The 21,768-nt window shown below is 43.1% G+C and overlaps 1 protein-coding gene across 2 annotated transcripts in view; it reads right to left on the bottom strand.

Moving 5' to 3' along the window:
- crispld1a (cysteine-rich secretory protein LCCL domain containing 1a) overlaps positions 1-21,768 on the bottom strand; it is a 113,494-nt gene that overhangs the window by 11,648 nt on the left and 80,078 nt on the right. The window lies entirely within an intron of this gene.

The following is a 21,768-nucleotide window of genomic DNA, read 5'->3' as shown; positions in this document are numbered from 1 at the left end:
CCAAGGAATTGATCAGCCTTGTTCAGCCCAACTTGCAGAGATCAAAGCCTTAACTATGGCTTGCCAGATAGCTAAAGATCAACGTGTTAATATCTACACAGACTCAGCCTACGCTTATGGCGTATGTCATGTACATGCAAACATTTGGAAACAAAGGGGATTCCTGAGAGCAGATGGCACCCCTGTCACTCATGGAGAAGCGATTTCCCAACTGTTACAAGCTCTCCAATTACCGTCTGAGGTAGCCATCATTAAATGTGCAGGTCATCAAAAGAATAATAACATCATAGCTCAAGGTAACAACCTAGCAGATGACGCAGCTCGCAAAGGAGCACAAGGAGAAAATATGTTTCCCCTGCTAACCATCCAAGATTGTGCCCCACTGGTTTCACTTGACGCACTGATAGTGGCTCAAAGTAGGGCCAGTGGAGAAGAAAAACGAATGTGGGTTAAACGAGGCGCTATTGAGACACGCAGTCAGGGGCCAGCGGACAAGCTGTGGCGCAGTAGTCATGGACATTTTGTGTTACCCACCAATTTATTACGACATGCAATCATTTGGGCCCACGGACCCGATCATTGTTCGCGAGTCCAAATTATGAACAAACTAAAAGCTGTCTGGTGGTCACCATATATGGCAGCAACAGTGGACCGTTTGTTGAATGAGTGTGAGGTATGTGCACAGTACAATGTCCGGAAATCATTCACAGCCCCTTTAGCCCACATTCCGGTCCCTGATGGGCCATTCAGACATCTTATGATGGATTTCATAGACATGGGAGCTGAAAACCGAGTTAAACGAATGAGATATGTTTTGGTAGTGATATGCAGATTCAGCCGATGGATTGAGGCAGTAGCCTCTGCAAATCAAGACCATAAAACGGTAGCCAAATTCTTGTGCCGAGACGTCTTTCCAAGATTTGGCATTCCAGATACTATCTCATCTGACAATGGTAGGGCTTTTGTAGCCAAGGTTACACAAGAAACATTCAAACAATGGGGTATCAAACAGAAGTTTGGGTGTGTTTATCACCCCCAATCAAATGGGGCGGTGGAACGGGCTAATGGCATTTTAAAGAACAAACTAGCAAAAATCATAGCAGACAGCAATGGCAAACTAACCTGGCTGGATGCGTTGCCGCTTGCTTTATTGTCAATGCGCTCACAAACTAACCGACTAACCCATTTGACACCATTTGAAGCTCTTACAGGTCGGCCGATGCCTATTCCATACCTGAGAGGACCCTACGAAGGACCATCGCTGGAGCAGCTACAAGACGAATGGCATAATTATCTGAGACAGTTAACCCAAATACACAAAACTATCTTTTTGCAGGTCAAAGGTGCTACAGAAGACAGAGAAGCAGAGATTCCACTCGAAAATCAGAGCATCCAGCCTGGTGATCTGGTTTACGTCAAGGTGTTCAAAAAGAAGTGGGACAGGCCCCGCCGAGAAGGTCCTTTTAAAGTTATTCTTGCCTCACGTACAGCAGTCAAAGTAGACGGTAAGGACACTTGGTTTCATTTAAACCACTGCTGTAGGGTTGGTGGCCCAGCGCCCCTGCGGCCTCGGCAAGCTCGTCTTGGCAGAGCCGCCGGGCCAAGGGGGGAAGCAGGAGAAGCCAGAGACCCTACAGCAGCACCGAGGGACGGCCACGCCTCCCTGCAGCCAGAAGAAGCACCGAGGGAAGGCCACGCCTCCCTGCAGCCAGGCGAACACTGGCCAAGGCGCTCACAGAGACTGATTGAACAAAGACGACGCACAGCTTCAGAGAGTAGTGGATCCCTGCCAGATAGAGCAGCGACAGACTCAGATGCAGACTCAGAAACAACAGACCGACAGATAGACAGGCCACAGGAGACATCAGACTCGGACAGCAACTCAGTAGATTTACCGACAGAAGAACCGCAGGAAGTACAACCCAGACAAAGCACAGATACACCACACATCCCTAGTGACAGCTCATCTAGTGACGGCTCACTTAGTAGCACATCTAGTAGCACATCTCAACAGTCATCAGAGCAATGATTAAGGAATTATTCAAGGGATTGACAATACTACTGGTGGTCAGTATGGGAGAAAATAGACATCCAAAACATACAACGGACTGTGCCGTGGCCATGGCCGCAATAGCAGCTAAACAAGGCATTCTAAACACAGGAAAAACATATAATTTGGTATACATTAAATCAAAAGCCTACAAGAACATAGGAATACAGGGAAAGCTGGGGGATTACATATTAGGCGAAGCCATTAGCATCAAATGTGAAGAGGAGGGAACACTCAACATAGAGGTAATTTGTGATAAAAGAGGATGCAGGGAAACCAAGCAAGACGTAACTGTTACAGTACATGAAGCCACAAAATGGGTAAAAATCAAACCAAGGAAAAAGAGGACAATTAGAAGCCTAGAAACAAGCAGTCACTTAGGGAGATGGGATCCCAGTACAGACCTAGCCCGCACACAAGGGTTGAAGACCAATTTATTTTACCAATGGTTGAAATTTTCGGCTAGGCAGATCAGTGAAAAGCCTTGCATAGCCTGTCACCGGAAAGGTGTGATACCTCAGGCTAAACCCCTACCTGATATCAACAACTGTTATAGGAGTCCCCAACATAACTCAAACCAAGCAGAATGCTATACACAATGTGTTATGAAAATGGCAGTAGGTGATGAAAAATATGCTGCCGACAGTAAACTTTGTCCAGTGCCCCTAAGTACAGAAGGAACCGTTCCACCTATGATTAAAATAGAGAAAGGGATGATACACCCATTCTGTATAGCTAAAGGCTTAGTAGCACAATACATAAGCGATTGGCAGGTAGGGACGACCCAGCCAAAACACCACATACAGTGTATGCAAAAGCAGCAAGAATACAAACCGGCCAAAACAGCATGGAACATTACCGTCTGTCACACCCTGCCAGCAGCAGGCATACAGTGTGAACAAATAGTACCGGCCACAGGGGGGTCTGTAATTGGACTGAATCTCACCCATGCTTCATGGGTATCTACTCCAAATTTAGCTAAGGGAACGGTACCCTTAGCTGACATCTTTTGGATATGCGGACAAAGAAGGAAACTCCTGTCATCGCTGTCCCCTAATTGGAAGGGCCTTTGTGCTCCTGTGATGCTCACAGGAGCTATAACAGTAATTGAAATGCCGAATTCAATACAACCCATGCCACAGAAACTTCGTAAGAAAAGAGGAATAATGACGTTTAAAACAGACTACAACATCACAGTAAGAAACGGGATACCAGAAGGGATACCCCGACAGTTAGAAGCCATAGACAGTAGCAGAGTTAAAGCAGATGAAGATGCAGATAAATGGGGATGGGCATTGGCTCTGTTCGGGGTTACTCCAAAAATCTGTTCTAGGTTCCAGGAGGTGCAGTGGATTAATTACTTGTGGTATAATCAGCAAAGATACCTGATAGGAGCCTTAACCGAACAACTGCACGCCACCTCGCTAATGACAATGCAAAATAGATTAGCTATCGAGATGATGATGGCTGATGAACAAGGAGTTTGTATTATGATCAAAGCCACCGAATGTTGCACAGCTATTCCCATGCGTACAGGGGAAGACGGAAATTTGACAGAGCTCTTAATCACACTTGAAGAGATGCAACAGGAACTGTTAAGTAACTCCATAGGAGGGAGAAATGAAACTGACGATTCTGGATATATTATAGGGAATGGAATGAATATTGGCCCACTATTTTCACTGTTTGGGACTCTAAGGAGAGGGTGGATATCATGGAAAGACTGGTTATACCAGATAGGTGTAATCTTGGCACTAACAGGGGTGGCGGTCTTGCTGGTAATATGTTGTGGTATTCCCTTGATAAAATTTCTGGTCAATAAATTGATTTCATCCACAGTAGGACAGCTCCCACTGCTAGCCATCCGAGCCCTAGAAGAAAGCACAAACGAAACAGACAGAGAACCAGAATATATGGAAATGGATGAAATACCAATTATCCTCCCCGACAGCCCCCAGCTCCCTAATATTGTGGCGTATACCCCAGATAGGGAGGACTGGGATGGACCGTGCTTGGTGATATTGTAGACGAGGAAGAAGACATGCACGCACATTTACATTCACACACATGCACCCACAAAAATGAGGGATAGGATAGACAATATCTGAAAGAATGACATGGAGCTGTAATAATGAACGTATATGTATATTACTAGGACACAGGAGTATGGCTGAGAGACCAGACTCCCCTGATCAGGGACCTATGCCTGATCTGCCTCTATCAAGTCTGATTGGACTCTCAGAACTGTTTGGAGAAGAGGATATACAGGAGGGATGGTCGAGACATGATTGGTCGCCACAGCCGCCTTCCATCCAGCAGCTAAACCAGTTGGCAACAGAAGGATCTTCATCGTTCCAGCACCTGGCGATGACGGCTTCACAGAATCTGCCTGCAGCAAGAGTCGGCCTGAGGACTCCACCATCACCTGAAGGACCCTTTGGACTCAGGAACACACCCCTTCCGTAGATGCCATGGAGACAGTCACATGTGCCAGTGGCAACGATACCCTCCAGGGGAGGCAGCCAAGGTCGGCCATATGCAGCAACCGCCCGAGTGCATCCTGGACCCAATTCACTGCTAGGACCTGTCCCCAGCTTTCCACCCCCAAGGCAGGAGAGATATTCTGATCAGCCCAGTACCTCTGGAGGAGGATCAGCAGGGGTAGACCTTAGCCGAACTCACCCACCAGGACAGAGGGGAGCTTTGTACAGGCTGCTAAATGCCCAGAGTGTCCCACCCACTTGCCTGTGCGACATCAACAATACTCCCCCCACACACAAAATGCCTTCCCCCTTGTACTTCCTGTCCCCTGGACTGCACAACCTTAATCTGGTCATGGTCACCCCACAGGACATGGCAATCTTGGTTCGAGAGCTTCGTCTTCCACAAGAGTCTGTTCCAAAAACCTTGGAGCAGCTCCTGCCCCTCACAAATCACATTCCCCATGAGCTATTTGAGGAAATCATGCCACAACTAAGTCAGACAGCTGCATACCTGTTCAGGATACACCGTGACAATGCCAACATCTCTTGTGCTCAGGAGGGCCTCCATACTCAACTGTGTGGTCTTCAGTCTAGTATGGACATGCTAGCCTGCATGATGGAGCATATGGAAAGGGAACAGCTAGGGCTGGCCACCACCACCCTGAATGTGGGCAAGAATTCTCTGGGGGCCCTGTACAACCTGGCCAAGCAGCACAAGGAGCTGGAAAGATCCATCAGAGAACTGCACGACTGTCTGAAAGCCAGAATTCCTGATCCTCCCCCCACTACCCCTGAAAGGCCAACCTCCCCATGTTCCCCAACTTCTCCCAAAACTTCAGATGCTGAGTAAATGCTGAGGAGCGCGGACTGACGTAATGGCACTGAACACGGACTATGATCTTGGTTCTTGAGTTTGAATTGCGGACTGGTTTCAGAAATCTGAGTGTAAATAAAAACAAACAAGGATATATGTTAGTAACGAAGGTTGGGTAAATGTCTGTCCTTACCATCATCTGCGTAACACAGATAAAGCTAAATGCATACACATAGATATCACATTGCAAAGTTATAAAAAGGGGACCCTTACACGGCGTGTTTGTAGATTTAGTAGTAAAGATGCACCATAGGGACCCCTTTTTCTTAAATTATAGCATGCCTCAAGAGACATGCATCGCCTAAATTTGGCGTCTGGCCAAAAAGGGCATTAGAAAACAAGCTGAAAAAGAAGAAAAACAAAGTGGAGAATGTTGAGAAATGGCCTATAATGAAAACCATTATATGATTGACTAAGGCAAATGACTTAAGGACGGACATGAAGGGAAACCATTTATTGTGTTTATCATTTAACTAGACATAGCTGCGCTAACCTTAGAATAGTTTCTTGATTGGTTGACTAAATAGTGGTAACGTAGGGGTTATTTGATGCATTTAAATAATAAATGTGTGACTCTTTAACAAAATAATATGTAGAACCAAGTATAATGGGTTGGAGCCTCTGGTCGAGTGAGACAATAGATGCCAGAAGATGATTGGTTGCACTGATGTCAATGTAAAGCCTTTACTTTGCCATGATTAAGAGGTTGCAGTAACTTGTTTTATGTGGCCATTTTAAGTGCCTTGAATTACACCAAAACTCAATGTTTGAATGTCACCTTGCGTTGATATAATCCAGCTAATTGATCACCTTGTGCCTTAGTATGTAGGTTCACCTGCACTTCAATATATTTACCGTGTGAAGTATCACTGATATTCATATCCGCACCAGAGTTATCAGTAAGTCGAGTGATGTGTTTTTCTTTTTTATTGCAATGCACAAATGAGGATGTCTTGTCAGTAAACAACCCAAGAGTATAGTTGATGTAATGGGACTCTTTCGAGTCCCAGAGGAGGGACTGTAGAAGAATTTTTAGGTCCATATTTGAACTGTGATGAACTATCAAGTGTCCTGATCCGAACTGTATGTCCTCTGGTTGAACTAGCAGGTGTTCAACCCAAAAAAAGGGCTCTATTAGTCATTCAGTCTGTCAGGGGCTTTCCAAGGCCTTTTAGGTGCTTTCCCGCAGGCCACATGCAGGGGCCTCAGGCCAGCTGCACGTGTGGCTGAGGCCACGTGCGGAGGGGGCCTCAGGCCAGCTGCACCTGTGGCTGAAGGTCTTTTAAAAAAATCAGTTGTAAATCCTTCATGTTTTAATGGGAGCATTTGTCACATTGAAATAATGGCCTAACACCTGCTTAGGGTTCACTAGAGGACGCTTCCAATAGAAAACCATGTCTTGGGAATGAAATAAATAAAAAAGTCGAAGGAGGAGCGATGCCCGCGGGTCTCCAATAAATAGACGAGCGCGGTTGTCATATTCAGTCTCTCTAGAGGACTCAGTTTGTCTAAGCTTTGTGTCGAAGGCTTAAATAAACTTAAAAACTCTGTGCATTTTATCTTGCTTAAGGCTGAATTAATCTAAAGTGTTGTGTCCTTTTTCTAGCATATCACTTGCAATTAGTTTGTGTTATCTAAAAGAAGACATCCCGAGAAGACTAAAGACGAGCCGCGACATCTGCTTGAGGTTTTTTCCTCAGGGGGAGTTTTTCCTTACTACTGTCACCTGTATGCTTGATCTGGGGGTTGGTAAGGTTAGACCTTACTTGTGTGAAGCACCTTGAGGCAACTTTGTTGTGATTTGGTGGTATATAAATTAAATAAATTGAAGTACTGTGAAGTCTGACTTAACTCCTGCTGTGTTCACACACAGAGACTTGTAGAATTATTGTTCCACTGTGAGGCACTGTCTTCACAGAAAAACAGCTCTCTGAATCAGTTTTCTTCTCCAGACTTGCTCTGGGGTTCTCGGTAGTGCTTAGCTTAGCCATCGGTTTTGCTCAGGTTGGCCAATAACACAGGGGAGGGTCTACTAGTCCTAAGGTCCACTGGTCCTAAGGTCCACTATTCCTCACCTCTTTATATTACCTGATGGTGTATATTACAACCCCAAACTGATTTTAAAGTTCACCCTAACCCTTAACCATAGCCAGGACTAGTGGATCCTAGGATTAGTGGACCCTAGGACTAGTGGACCCTAGGACTAGTGGGAAGTTCCCATAATGCAAACGCTGAAGTTGGTCTACATCACGTTTGTCCTGTTTAAAGCAGCCACTCGTCGTCGCCTTTCTGTCCGACTCCATGATCACAAAAGCAGCTTCATCAGTGAGACTAGCCGGTGTTGCCACAGGTAGCATCTAAGCTTCGGATGGTGCAACGAGACTCTGTGGCGCAAACCACAAACACGGCCCATTCCATTTCGGAGGAGGAAGCACGCTTTGCTAAGAATTTCCTCCTGGCCACACGAAAGGAAAGGATCAAATCCGTGGTTAGATCCATGTTTTGAAGACCATTCTCACGCTGTGCTGGGCTTCATGTCTGCTGTTTGTATGAGACGCACTATAAAAAAAAAACTCTCACTTTCCTCCTCAAAATATTATCTTTGGAAAATCTGTCCACACTGATTTCACACTGTAAAAAATTCTGTTTTTTTTCCCATTCATTTTAATAGAATGTCTGGATAGGTGTGGCCTGAGATGATGTCACCAAAGTTCATATTCCTCACACCTTGACGTTTCCGAGCGTTTATCAGTAGTGGGTGAAATCATGCTAATTTCCCCATGTTTAGGACTTCATTTCTCTGAGCATATGGCACCAAAAAACTAAATGAAATACACCAATATTTTCAGACTTTTTTTTACTTATTTATAACAGTCAGCTCATTTGACATTTCATTTACTTGTGATACACAGTTTAAATGTTCTCTTTGCTAACGGTGATTTGAAATAGGGTGAGTATAAAACAAGACAAGTGTTCTCCAGGTATTCACTAACTAGCTAGTTACTTTGACATTAGCATACCAGGGGGTCTCATTTATAAACACCATGTAGGCACAGAAACAACATGTAAAGTCTTTCCCACACATGAATAGGAGTTCATAATGAAAGAACAAAAAGTTAGAATCAGTTTACCTCACAAAGTTACACTGTTTCAAAGTTAGACTCACTGCAGACTTTTTCAGATTCACATGTCAGGATTAGCTAGCCAGATTAGCAAGGTTAGCAACTGATTGGTATCAGCAGGCTAACTGGCTTAAGCCTGAGACGATAAACACACAAAATCACTCTATAATAGGGTAGCATAGCATAGCAAGGGTGACTATAAGTGAGTATTGACAAAACGGGTAATCATGATCATGTTGAGGTGGCGTGGGGGGGGTGTTGTTGGCAGCTGGTTCGCCCCCCACAAGACCCCCGATTGCGGCACCCTCCACCTCCAGCCATTTTAAGCATTTTTCTTTGTCTCTCACATGCCTGTAGATAAGCTTGCTGAAATATTTCAGAAAAAGGAAGGAGGATGTATAGGAGCATGGGCGACGCCAAGGTGGCGCTAGTGCTCCCCCTGGATTTGTCATAGCCCCCCAAGAAAATGATTCCTCATTTATTATTTTAATTTCATTTTATTCCATGTTTTTAAGGCCTTGTCTACAGTACCGACACTGACTTCTGCTATACAATCTTTTTCTTTGTCATTTTCAAAAAGTGTTCCATTCAAGAAATATCTTCGTTGTCACAGATCCAGCGAAACTGTGTGAAAATGCTGTAGTACACATGCCAGGCCTGTATGTGGCACTGTAACATTTCTACAAAAAAGAGAAGACGTGGGCTAATGTAGCAACGAAAGCTAAGGATTAAATAAAGTCTTTTAATCTGACCTGTTTCCAGAGTTCGTCATCGCAGATGAAAACTGTGGTGCACATGACACCCTTGTTTTGGAAGATGACGTCTGGAAATGTGTTAATTCGAGTTTTTAAAGATTTTCTCTCTGCCTGCTACAGGCTACATGTGGAAGTCTGTGAATATTTGTATTGAACAGTAGCCTCGGTTTGTGTGATTTTGGTCATTCTGTATGTCATTAGTGACTGTCGCAGATTAGAATGTAGCTATGTGTACACATGCCTGCGAATGTGGCAGAGGTGTAGCAGAGAGCCGTTGTGACACATGAGCCCACAGCACCTGCAGAAAAATACGAGGTCTCTTAGATAATAAACCGACCCTTTTATTTTTTTTTTTAACTATATGGATTTGAATGACGTGCGATTACACCAATCATGCTTGAACCCTCGTGCGCATGCGTGAGTTTTTTCACGCGTGTCGGTGACGTCATTTCCCTGTGGGCAGGCCTTGAGTGAGATGTGGTCCCGCCCTCTCGGCTGAATTCCTTTGTTTCACACGCTGCTCCAGACGGCGCGCGTTGCTTTATCAAAATTTTTCTGGACCTGTGAGGAATATCCGAGTGGACACTATTCGAGAAATTAAGCTGGTTTTCTGTGAAAAGTTTAACGGCTGATGAGAGATTATGGGGTGTTTCTGTCGGTGTAAGGACTTCCCACGGAGCGGGACGTCCTGCAGCGCTTCCAGGCGCTGTCGTCGGCCTGTTTCGAGCTGAAAACATCCTAATTTAAGGCTTAATTCACCCAGGACGTCGTGAGAGGACAGAGAAGATTCAGAAGAGGCCGGCATGAGGACTTTATGCGGACATTCCACTGTTTAAGGACATTTTTTTTAATGAAAGACGTACGCGCAAATTCGCCGAGTTGTTTTCCGTGACGACTCGGCGAATCTGTGTGCGCCGCGACAGGAAAAACACCTCCGTGTTGAAAACCATTTGTAGAATTCAGGCGGCTTTTAATGGCTTTCAACAAGTGAGTAACTGAGAAATTGTTTAACAGCTTGGGCATGTTCCAACTTGCCCGTTAAGATTTCCAACGGAGGTGTTTTTCCTGCCGCGACCCCCCGCGGTCGGGTCCAGCCCGACATGCGACTCTGCCCGCACGTTCTTTCATTACAAAATGACCGTTAACAATGGAATGTCCGAATAAACTCCTCATGCCGACTTCTTCTGAAAGTTCTCTGTTCTCTGACGACTTACTGCGTCAACAGAGCCTGAAATGTGGAAGTTTTCAACTTGAAACGGCGAGACGCTGCCGCCTCGAAGCGCAGATCGCCGTCAGGCGCCGTGGACCGTCCTTAAAGCGACACTTACAGATCAAAATCTCTCATCAGCCGTTAAAATTTTTACCGAAAACCAGCTGAATTTATTGAATGGTGTCCACTCAGTTGTGCCTTACAGTTTTGAAAAAAATTTTATCAAACAAAGCAACAGTCTCTGAGCCATTCCTAAACAATGAAAAAAATCGACGAGCGGGTGGACGACTCCTCACTCAAAGACTGCCCACAGGCGAATGACGTAACCGACAGGCGTGAAAAAACTCTTGCATGCCCACGAGGGTTCAAGCATGTCTGATGTAATCACACGTGATTCAAATCCATATGGTTTTTGAAAAAATAATAAGGTCGGATACTTTTCTAATAGACCTCGTATCTCTGGAGCCGCCACCGGAGAGGAGCAGACTCAAACAGTTTCCCTTCCATTATTATTTTTGTTAGTAAACAAGAAACAAGAACTGTTTTTTGTGTTTGTTTGTTATTTATTAGGGTTACCAAAAATTTTTGGTGCACACCATGTGCGTGCAGAGTCTCACTCCAGCCAAAGTCCCAAAGTTGGCAATATAGCCCCAAAAAAATAACCTTTGACTTTTTCAAGCAATTTAAAAGTAAATGAATTAATAAACAAATAAATAAAGTAATGCACCACCCAGTGCAAGGCAACTTATTTTCAGGAAAATCCAACCTGATTACTTTACACAGAGCACTGTATGCAGGCTCTTAGCAGAGGTGGTGGCCAATTGGTTAATGCGCTTGGTTTCAGTTCAGAAGGCTCCGGGTTCAAATCCCACCCCGCCACATTTCTCCATGTAATGTGGACTTGCGTCAGGAAGGGCATCCGGTGTAAAACCTGTGCCAATTCAACATGCAGATCCACCTTGGATTTGCTGTGGCGACCCCAAGTGCAAAGAAGGAAGCAGCTGAAGGGACTTACTTACTGTATGCAGGCTGTTATAGGCAACAGGGAAAGTTAGCAATGGCTTCTCCTTTTTCCTTTTTGTTATGGGGTTACTGCTTCACCAATACACTCAAAACATAATTAACAATTGTAAAAAGAGAACAACAGCAAAAAACGCAACATTTTACAACCTCATCTCATCCCTCGTGAGAGTATTGTGTAGACTGCAGTCTGAAAAAACCACCACTAGATGTCACTGTTAATTGCATAATGCCCCTTTAACAGATTACACTCACTCACTCATCTTCAAAAGCTTACTCCAAATAAGGGTTACGGGGGCTGGAGCCTATCCTAGCAGTCATAGGGCGTGAGGCAGGGTTCACCCTGGACAGGACTCCGGTCTGTGGCAGGGCCACATATAGACCAACAAACACATTCACACACGCACACACACCTACGGACAATTTACAGTTTCCAATCCACCTAACCTGCATGTCTTTGGGTGCCAGAGGAAGCTGGAGCACTCAGAGAGAACCCACACAAACACGGCGAGAACACGCAAACTCCACACAAAGGCCACAGGTGGGAACTGATCCCATGACCTTCTTGCTGTGAGGCAACAATGATAACCAATAAACCACCATGCTGCCCCTTTAACAGATTATTAATCAACTATTAGAATAATTGCCAACTTTTTAATAACTGATAACTGGTGATTGTTTTGTCATTTTTAGAGAAAAAAAATCCTAAATGTTATTGTTAAATACAAGGTTCTTTGCAGATGACGTGGTTCTATTGGCCTCATCAGACTGTGACCTCCAATGTGCACTGAGTAGGTTTGATGCTCAGTGAGAAGCAACCGGAATGAGGATCAGCACTTCCAAATCTGAGACCCTGGTCCTCTTTTGGAAAAGGGTGGATTGTCCCCTCTGGGTCTTGTTCACGAGTGGAGTAAGATGAACAACAACAGACGGATTGGTGCTGCGTCTGAAGCGGCCAGGTGGCGAGGTTCTTGACTTACCCTCCTATCCTCACCTATGGTCATGAATTTTAGATAGTAACTGAAAAAACAACAGCATGAATACAGGCAGCGGAAATGAGGATCCTCCTGGCCTTAAACGCAGGGACACGGTGAGACGCCTTAATATCCAGGAGGGATCACTTCAAAAGAGCCGGCCGAGGTGGTCCGGGCATCTGGTGAGGACATTTCCTCTTCACCTCCTTAGCCTGGTTTTCCAGGCACATCCAGCTGAGAGGAGGCACTGGCAAAGAAGACCCAGGACATTTGGCTTGGGAAGATCTCAGGATCTACCAGGAAATGGTAAAGGACTTGACCGAGGATGCAGCAGTGTGGGTTGAGCTGCTCTGCTGCCGTCACGACCCGGATAAGTGGTTGAAAATGGCAGTATCTTTGGAATTGTGGACAAAAGGAGTCATTTTTCAAACATTTTTGACATTTTATAGACCAAGAAGCTACTTGATTAATCAAGAAAATAACAGGTTAATCATTAATAAAAATAATCATTAGTTGAGGCCTTATTTTAGTCCTTTACTTTTTTTTTACAGCAAGTCGAGCCTGATATGAAGAAATGGAGATGAAAAATAAAGCATTGATTCAGAATTTAACATAAAACAAAGCCACCGGTGCCGCAGCGCTTCAAAGTGTGTGTGTGTGAACATTTTATCAGCCTGGATGTTTCAGATGTACAAAAACTCTTTTTCAAACAAATCCAGGTTCCTTTTGTGTTTCCTCACTTCCTGTCACGTGAAATTTTCCTGCTGCGTCGTGTATGAATATGTAAACATTGTGATGCTGCCCTCTGCTGGCTGCACCGGGTACAATCATGACCTGACCCGAGGATGCTTTCACTGACCACAGGATAAATTAAGATTTGCTGAAACTGACCTCTGACCTCTGGGACCAGGCTATTTAAGACTGTTTTGAAGACCAAAAGCAGTCATGGGAAGAAAACGTTAATCAGCCATTTTTCTTTTAATCTGCACAAAACGTCCACACTGGCGCCATCCTGCCCCAGATTTAAGCAGAACGCACATGCCCACGTTTCTGATCGACTTTGTGTCCCAGCAGAGAAACTTTGGTTGATCTGTCAGTCAAATAAGACCAATAACAATGATAATAATAATAATTTATGATGAAATAATGAACAAACTGCTGTTTTTGGTTGTTGCTGTTGGTTTTTGTTTTTTTTTTTTCAAATGTAACAAATCTCCTGATTTGAAAAGCTGTTTTTACTGGCTGGAAACCATTTAGCATAAGGAAGAAACTGCTTCAAACTGCTTCATACAGAAGTTAAAAGCACATATTTCTCTTTCAAAAGCACTGAAGCATTAAAATATCTTAAAGAGTAAACTAGTTTAAACTGGAGTTAATAAGCCAAGTCTAGCGGGGGGGTTTTCGTGCTCCCATGACGAAATGAGTCAAATTTTCGTGACTTTTTTTTTTTTTAACTCACTATTACTAACCCTACTCCTTCCCCCCACCCTAACCACAACCACCCCCCACCGCTTCACTTTTAATTTCGTGCAGCCATCACGGAATGAATTAGAATGAATTTGTGTTGCCGTGACGAAAATGAGGCGCTTTTCAACACAATATCACAAACCAATAGATTAATGTATATTTCATGCTGCTGAATCACAACTTGCCGTGAGACCAGGTTGAGTTAAAACAGCTCCATTTTCAAAAAAACTCCTCTTGTTATCAAAAGTGTGTAAATTTAGTTCGGTTGAATGATTGTGTTGAGTCGTGTTGTCAAAAAGTTTGAAATGATTTCTATCGTGTATCGGTCAGACCTCCAGTGGGTGTGGCCAACCTATCCAAATAATGTGCTTGCAACATCAACTCTGGCCCTGTGTGTTTGCAACATCATCTGTATAGTTTGGCTCAAAAGTACAAAAACAAACCAGTCTTCTAGCTGGATCCAGCCCTCGGATGCAGGGCTGTTGGGGAGTAGATTTCAGATCTGTGACGCCGATGGTGCCTGTAGTTGATGGTGTGAATTTTAGGCCCAATCCCACTTTTGCACATTCATGCAAAAATTGCAGAAAAAAGCAAAGTGGTATAGGGCAAAGGGAAAGTATTGGGTTTGTGTCTTAGACCACCTGCGATCACTGCCATTGAGTCCTTGTTGAGGTTTTTGGAAGCAGGAACTCAAATCTCGAGTCTGAATTCAGCAGATGCCTCTCAGTATCTTCCCGTGTGACCATCTGCTCCAATCAGCCACCAGCGACTCAGACTATTTTGATGTACAGTAAGTCAGGTTTTCCTCCAGACTGTCCCCGGCCACTGCGCCAAACTCAACCCATCCGTCATCTGACAGCTTTGACAGCTTCGTGCACTGAGCTGAGCTCGTGTCAGACTTTTGGTGCAGCAGCAGATGTGAAATAGAATCAGAGAAGAAAGTCAAGTTTTGTTTCCGCGCGCTCAGCGGTTGCACAGATGGTAGCACGTTTAAACACAGCGGGGTTCCGACACATTTTAGCAACATTTCAGACGAAGACGACATTCATATGAAACTGTCAGTCTTAAAATTCATCTTCATCTCAGCCACATTTGGTTAGGATTTGAACTACATCCGTTTGTTTTTTATTTTTTAGTGCTGAATCAAACTGCCTGAACATTTGAAAAGGAGCACATTTTAAGAAACTTATTTCCATCAAACCTGGTGGACAGACTTGGGGCTGGTTTGTGTGTCTGGGAGACGTTTCCAGACAGTGTCCAGCTGTGAGTCTGTATACAATTAACCAGATGATGATTCTTAAAATTCACAGGTTTGCTACTAAATGTCTAATGACCTGAACAACAGGAGCACACTCTGATAACTAGTCTGACTAGTGTAGGTTTTTCACTGGCGGGTAACCTGTACAATGTAGTGAGCGAATAGATACAGTAGTGTTCAGAATAATAGTAGTGCTATGTGACTAAAAAGATTATACCAGGTTTTGAGTATATTTCTTATTGTTACATGGGAAACAAGGTACCAGTAGATTCAGTAGATTCTCACAAATCCAACAAGACCAAGCATTCATGATATGCACACTCTTAAGGCTATGAAATTGGGCTATTAGTAAAAAAAAGTAGAAAAGGGGGTGTTCACAATAATAGTAGTGTGGCATTCAGTCAGTGAGTTTGTCAATTTTGTGGAACGAACAGGTGTGAATCAGGTGTCCCCTATGTAAGGATGAAGCCAGCACCTGTTGAACATGCTTTTCCTCTTTGAAAGCCTGAGGAAAATGGGATGTTCAAGACATTGTTCAGAAGAACAGCATAGTTTGATTCAAAAGTTGATTGGAGAGGGGAAAACTTATACGCAGGTGCAAAAAATTATAGGCTGTTCATCTACAATGATCTCCAGTGCTTTAAAATGGACAAAAAAAAACCAGAGACGCGTGGAAGAAAACAGAAAACAACCACCAAAATGGATAGAAGATAACCAGAATGGCAAAGGCTCACCCATTGATCAGCTCCAGGATGATCAAAGACAGTCTGGAGTTACCTGTAAGTGCTGTGACAGAAGACGCCTGTGTGAAGCTAATTTATTTGCAAGAATCCCCGCAAAGTCCCTCTGTTAAATAAAGACATGTGCAGAAGAGGTTACAATTTGCCAAAGAACACATCAACTGGCCTAAAGAGAAATGGAGGAATGTTTTGTGGACTGATGAGAATAAAATTGTTCTTTTGAGTCCAAGGGCCGCAGACAGTTTGTGAGACGACCCCCAAACTCTGAATTCAAGCCACAGTTCACAGTGAAGACAGTGAAGCATGGTGGTGCAAGCATCATGATATGGGCATGTTTCTCCTACTATGGTGTTGGGCCTATATATCGCATACCCAAGGTCAAGGTCAAGGTCAGGTTTATTTATAAAGCACATTTACAGTCAACGCTGCCCAAAAGTGCTGTACAATAAAAGGAATTAAAATTATATCAAGTTAAATACAAGAACAAAATAAATCAACAAGACAGTAAAAGATGTGGCAGTGTTCAGCTCATCTTGTATTAAAGCTAGTGCAAAAAAGATATGTCTTTAAAAGAGTCAATTGAAGGAGCCAGTCGGACATTCAATTGCAGAGGGTTCCAGAGCTTAGGCCCCGCAACAGCAAAGGCTCTGTATCCCCTGGTCCTTAGCTTAGATCTGGGACAGACCAGTAAACTCTGGCCCGCGGAGCGCAGAGCTCTTCCTGGAGTGTGCAATGACAGCATATCAGATAAATAGAATGGGGCTTGACCGTGAATTGATTTAAAAACAAGCAACAAAATCTTAAAATCAATTCTAAAAGCAACAGGCAACCAGTGCAGTGAAGATAAAACAGGAGTAATGTGTTGGTGCCGTTTGGCTCCAGTGAGCAGACGCGCAGCTGCTTTTTGCACCATCTGGAGACGATGCAGAGATGACTGATTAAGACCAACATACAAAGAATTGCAGTAGTCTAAACGAGACGTGATCAAGGCGTGCACAACCTGTTCCAGCTGATTTGGGGGCAGGTAACGCTTGATTTTACTTAAAAGTCTAAGCTGGAAGAAGCTTGTTTTGACCACTGTGTTGATGTGCTTCTCGAATTTAAAAGAGCTGTCGATAAAAACACCAAGGGTCTTAGCAGATGAACGACAGTAGGAGGTGAGTGCAACCAAGGGCAGAAAGGTCAAGGTCACCAAAGACCACAATCTCTGTTTTGCTTTCATTTAGATTCAAAAGTTTAAAGACATCCAGTCTTTGACTTCTTGAAAGCAAGTCTGTAGGATGGCAGATGCGTTTGTTTTAAGGTTCAGAGGTAGATAAATCTGCACATCATTAGCAAAGCAGTGAAACTGAATGTTATATTTCTTAAAAATTGATCCTAAAGGAAGCAAATAGAGCAAAAATAGAATTGGCCCTAAAATTGAACCCTGAGGTACTTCACAAGTCAAAGGGGCTTTCTGTGACACAAAGGGACCAAGGTTTACAGAAAAGCACCGACCAGTCAAATAGGACTTAAACCATTTGAGCACTGTGCCATTTAATCCAGCACACGATTCAAGGTGAGATAATAAGACCTGGTGGTTAACAGTGTCAAAGGCTGCAGTTAAATCCAAAAGCACAAGCACAGTTGAGCTACCAGAGTCCATGATTAAAAGATCATTAAAAACTTTTAAAAGAGCAGTTTCAGTGTTGTGCAAAGGTTTAAAACCAGACTGGAACTTTTCAGTTATGTCAAATGCAGTAAGGTGTGACTGTAGTTGAGTATAGACCACCTTTTCAAGTATTTTAGATAAAAATGACATCTTAGAAATGGGTCTATAATTAGAAAAAATAGCAGGGTCCAAATTATGTTTTTTTAAAAGGGGCTGTATCATGGCCTGTTTAAACGAACAAGGAACGACACCTGAAGACAGAGAAGCATTAATCAGCTGTAAAATACAAGGGCCAACTGAATCAAGGACTTCTTTCAAAAGCTTAGCAGGAAGGAAATCCAGTGCACAGTCTGAAGGCCTTAAACTTTGAACAGTTTTAGATAGTTCACACAGAGAATAGGCTTGAATAGACTAAAAACAGCTGTGCACTCAGGAATGATGCAGGGGTCAGTGATGACAGTTGGCAAAGAAGATCGAATGAGTGAAATTTTGTCACTGAAAAATTGACAAAATTTTTCACAAGAAACAGAGGGAACAGCACCAGTTGAATCAATAGGGTTAACAATCTTGTTCAAAACATTAAAAAGAACCTGGGGTTTGTGAAGATTTGTAGACACAATATTTGTATTAGAATCGTAAGACGTGAGTTCAGAAGCATGAAACGCAGCAGAAAAGAGTGGCGCAGTAACGTGGCAGATAGCGCGCCGGAACGCATTGTTCCTATTTGGTGGAGGACACCACGACAGAAAAAAAAACACAGGAAAATGGTCCGATATGCCTGCGTTACAGATCTCTATGACGTTCACATTTAGACCACTGAATAAGATAAGGTCCAGAGTATGACCCTTGACTGCCTGCTTAAGATTAAAAGAGTCCACATTAAGAAAGTCATTGACCAAGGGCTTGGATGGACAACAAACACGATTAAAATCCCCAACAATTAAAAATGCGTTACGATTAAGAGCAATACCTGCCACAAAGTCAGAAAAGTCATTTATAAAATCTTTGTTAAATTTAGGAGGGCGATAGATGAGTGCGCACAAAACAGGTATATCCAATCTGATTTCAAAGAGCTGTAGCTCGAAGCTCGCATAGGCTTTAGTGGGAAGCGGGCAGCAAACAAAGTCAGATTTAAACACTGTCGCCAAACCACCGCCTTTGCCTGTAGTGCGAGAGGAGCTGAAAAAGGAGCAAGAGGCCCAGGGGCATTGGACTGGGGGGGGGGGGGGTAAAGGGTACTATGTACCCAGGACCCAGAGCATGGGTCACACATATATACAAATATATATATATATATACGAATATATATATTCGTGTGTGTGTGTGGTGTAAACTTTGATCTTTGATGCACCAGCTCAATAAAAAAAACCAACTTTTTTTATTAGTAAGTCCCTTTGGCTGCTCCCTTGTTTTCACTCAGGTTCACCACAGATCATCCAAGGTGGATCTGCATGTTGATTTGGCACAAGTTTTACACCAGATGTCCTTCCTACCACATTCTTCACATTACATGGAGAAATGTGGCAGGGGTGGTTGGGTTTGAACCAGGAACCTTATGCACTGAAACCAAGCACACTAACCACTTAGCCACTTTTTTAAAATTGTTATTGTGTGCAGCAGTGGCTTGGTGGTTAGCACTGTTGCCTCACAGTGACAAGGTCTTGGGTTCAATTCCCGCCTGTGGCCTTTCTGTGTGGAGTTTGCATGTTCTCCCGTGTTGCGTGGGTTTCCTCCCACATCCAAAGACATGCCGGGTTAGGTGGATTGGGATCTTTAAATTGCCCTTAGGTGTGTGAGTGGGTGTGAATATGTTTGTTTGTGGCCCTGTAACAGACTGGCATCCTGTCCTGTGTGTATCCCACCTCGCACTCTATGACTGCTGGGATAGGCTCCAGCCCCCCACGACCCTTGATTGGACTGAGCAGTTGAAGATGAGTGTGTTATTAATGTCATAATCTTGTCTGCTGCTAACCACTACCATCTACTGGATGGTCTGTGCACCACCAGATGAATGACAGAAGCTCCATATGGTTGTCATTAGAGCTGCAACAATTTGTCAACTCTTAATTGAAGATATTCTGATAACTCATGGGTTGAGTAATTCTATAAAAATAAATGTCCAAATTATTTTATTTCAGCTTCTTAAATATGGTAAAAAAAAAAAAAAAATTATATATCAGTTTATCATTAAACATCTTGTCTTTGTGGTGTATTCAGTTGATTACAGGTGTGAAGAGGATTTGCAAATCACTGTATTGTTTTTATTTACCTTTTACACAACATCCCAACTTCATTGGAATTGGGGTTGTAAAAAAAACTGCGTATGTAACAATAATCAAGTAAACAAAACTGACCTGAGAAATTGTTTCAAACGTACTGTTTAATGAACTTATATCCAAACATACACTGAATCTAACAGTTTCACCTGCTGAAAGAAAAAACATTAAATTAAAACCAAATCGACCACATCCAGCACTTTGACAGCAGAACACTGAAAGCCTGCGCGCACACACACACACGCTACTCTCCTCAGCAGTTTTGTATTGCTTATCTTCACTAAAACACTACATGTGAATAGCACTGAAACGATTAATCACTTAACCAACTAGAAGTTATTAATAGGTTTTTTTTTGTTGAAATGGCACATTTTTTGAATCCAGGATGGGTTTTCTCCATTGAAATAAACCTGTTGTGATGAATTTTGAAACTCAGATCTACTAAAAGTGCTTTCAATCAAATGTTATCCAACTGACTGAACTGGTTGAAAGACACTTTAATGTGTTTTAAATAGTTGTAAAACAATCTTACAAATAAATTACTTATGTTTCAAAAGGACAAACAGGTGTAAAAGGCTTTTAAATGCCTTTCAACAGAATTTAAGAAAAACATTAGGCACTTTCAAACCGTTTAATGGTTCTAGTATCACAGGTTTTTTTTAATAAAAGGGATCTATGGGCACTTTACAGGAAAGGCACCAAATTTTCCAGTTTGATATGTAACTTGAAAAAAAAAAGATATCTTGCTGAGCAATTTAAATCAATTGTGGTTTTAAATGGATTTAGCATTTAAGAAAACACTGCATCCCGCATGACGCGAACGTCGTTTTCAAACATGCTGAATTCATTCCAAATACAAATACGTTGATTAAAAAACAAAAAGCCCAGAGCTTCGTATGAGTCTAAATTTTCTTTATAATATATACATTGCCTGTGCAAATATTTGGTGTCTTTATCGTTAAATGCTTTGTCGTAGTGATATTTGACACACCTTATCTTAATTTCATTGGATATTTTAGGAAAAAAAAACATGTTTTCTTTGGACGGGGGGGGGGGGGGGGGGGTGTTGTTACTTTTTTTAAACTGGACATTTTATAGAAAAAGTGATCAACATAACCAAGTAATGTGATTACACTGTTGATTGAGAAAAATTGCATTTGCACTGAACAGAAATTTTTTCCACCAGGATCTTCCTGGTGTGCGTGCGCGAGTTTGCTCCCATGGTCCAAAGCTATAGGCTAATCAATAACTGATATTAAGAGTGAATGGCTGTACGCTGGGATAGGCCCCAGAGCCTCCCACAGCTACAGCTTGTGGGATCAGATGGACAGATGCAGAGAAACCAGGCTGTGTTGAACCCCCCCTGAGGCCCCCTCTATTATATTGATTATGGGGTTAATCGATGAACCGTTTCAGCCCTGCATGTAAATCACCATGTTGTCTTACATTTCGCATTTATCAGCACGTCATCACAGAAACAAACATTCTCACACACACCCCCATTTCACACCGCTCGGAAGCTTTCAGCATTTTAATTCATTACAATGTGTGAACAGATCTCTTAACCAATACCTAAAGGCAACCCATGCACAAATGGAAAAAGAAACAAAAGTTTGCGACCAGATGAAGAGCATGTTGGTGATGATGGACATTAACACTGTTGATGAGGAGGAGACGAGACAGCTGCAGAGCACGCTGGGTAACAACACAACTCTGCGTGAAAGATTTATCTCGGTTCTTCCATCTCCTGAGGTGAGCTGGCAGCATGTTGGCGATAATTATTCACAGTAGAATAACTGATTGTCTGCAGAATGTGAGCAGAGTCCACGGGCCGGACCACACTTTCTGTTCTTCCTCAAACAAGAAGAACACACGCAGCAGCAGCATT

The sequence above is a fragment of the Thalassophryne amazonica genome, chromosome 1, assembly GCF_902500255.1.
Source record: "Thalassophryne amazonica chromosome 1, fThaAma1.1, whole genome shotgun sequence".
Taxonomy (NCBI): Eukaryota; Metazoa; Chordata; class Actinopteri; order Batrachoidiformes; family Batrachoididae; genus Thalassophryne; species Thalassophryne amazonica.
This window is presented reverse-complemented; position numbering and strand designations above follow the sequence as displayed.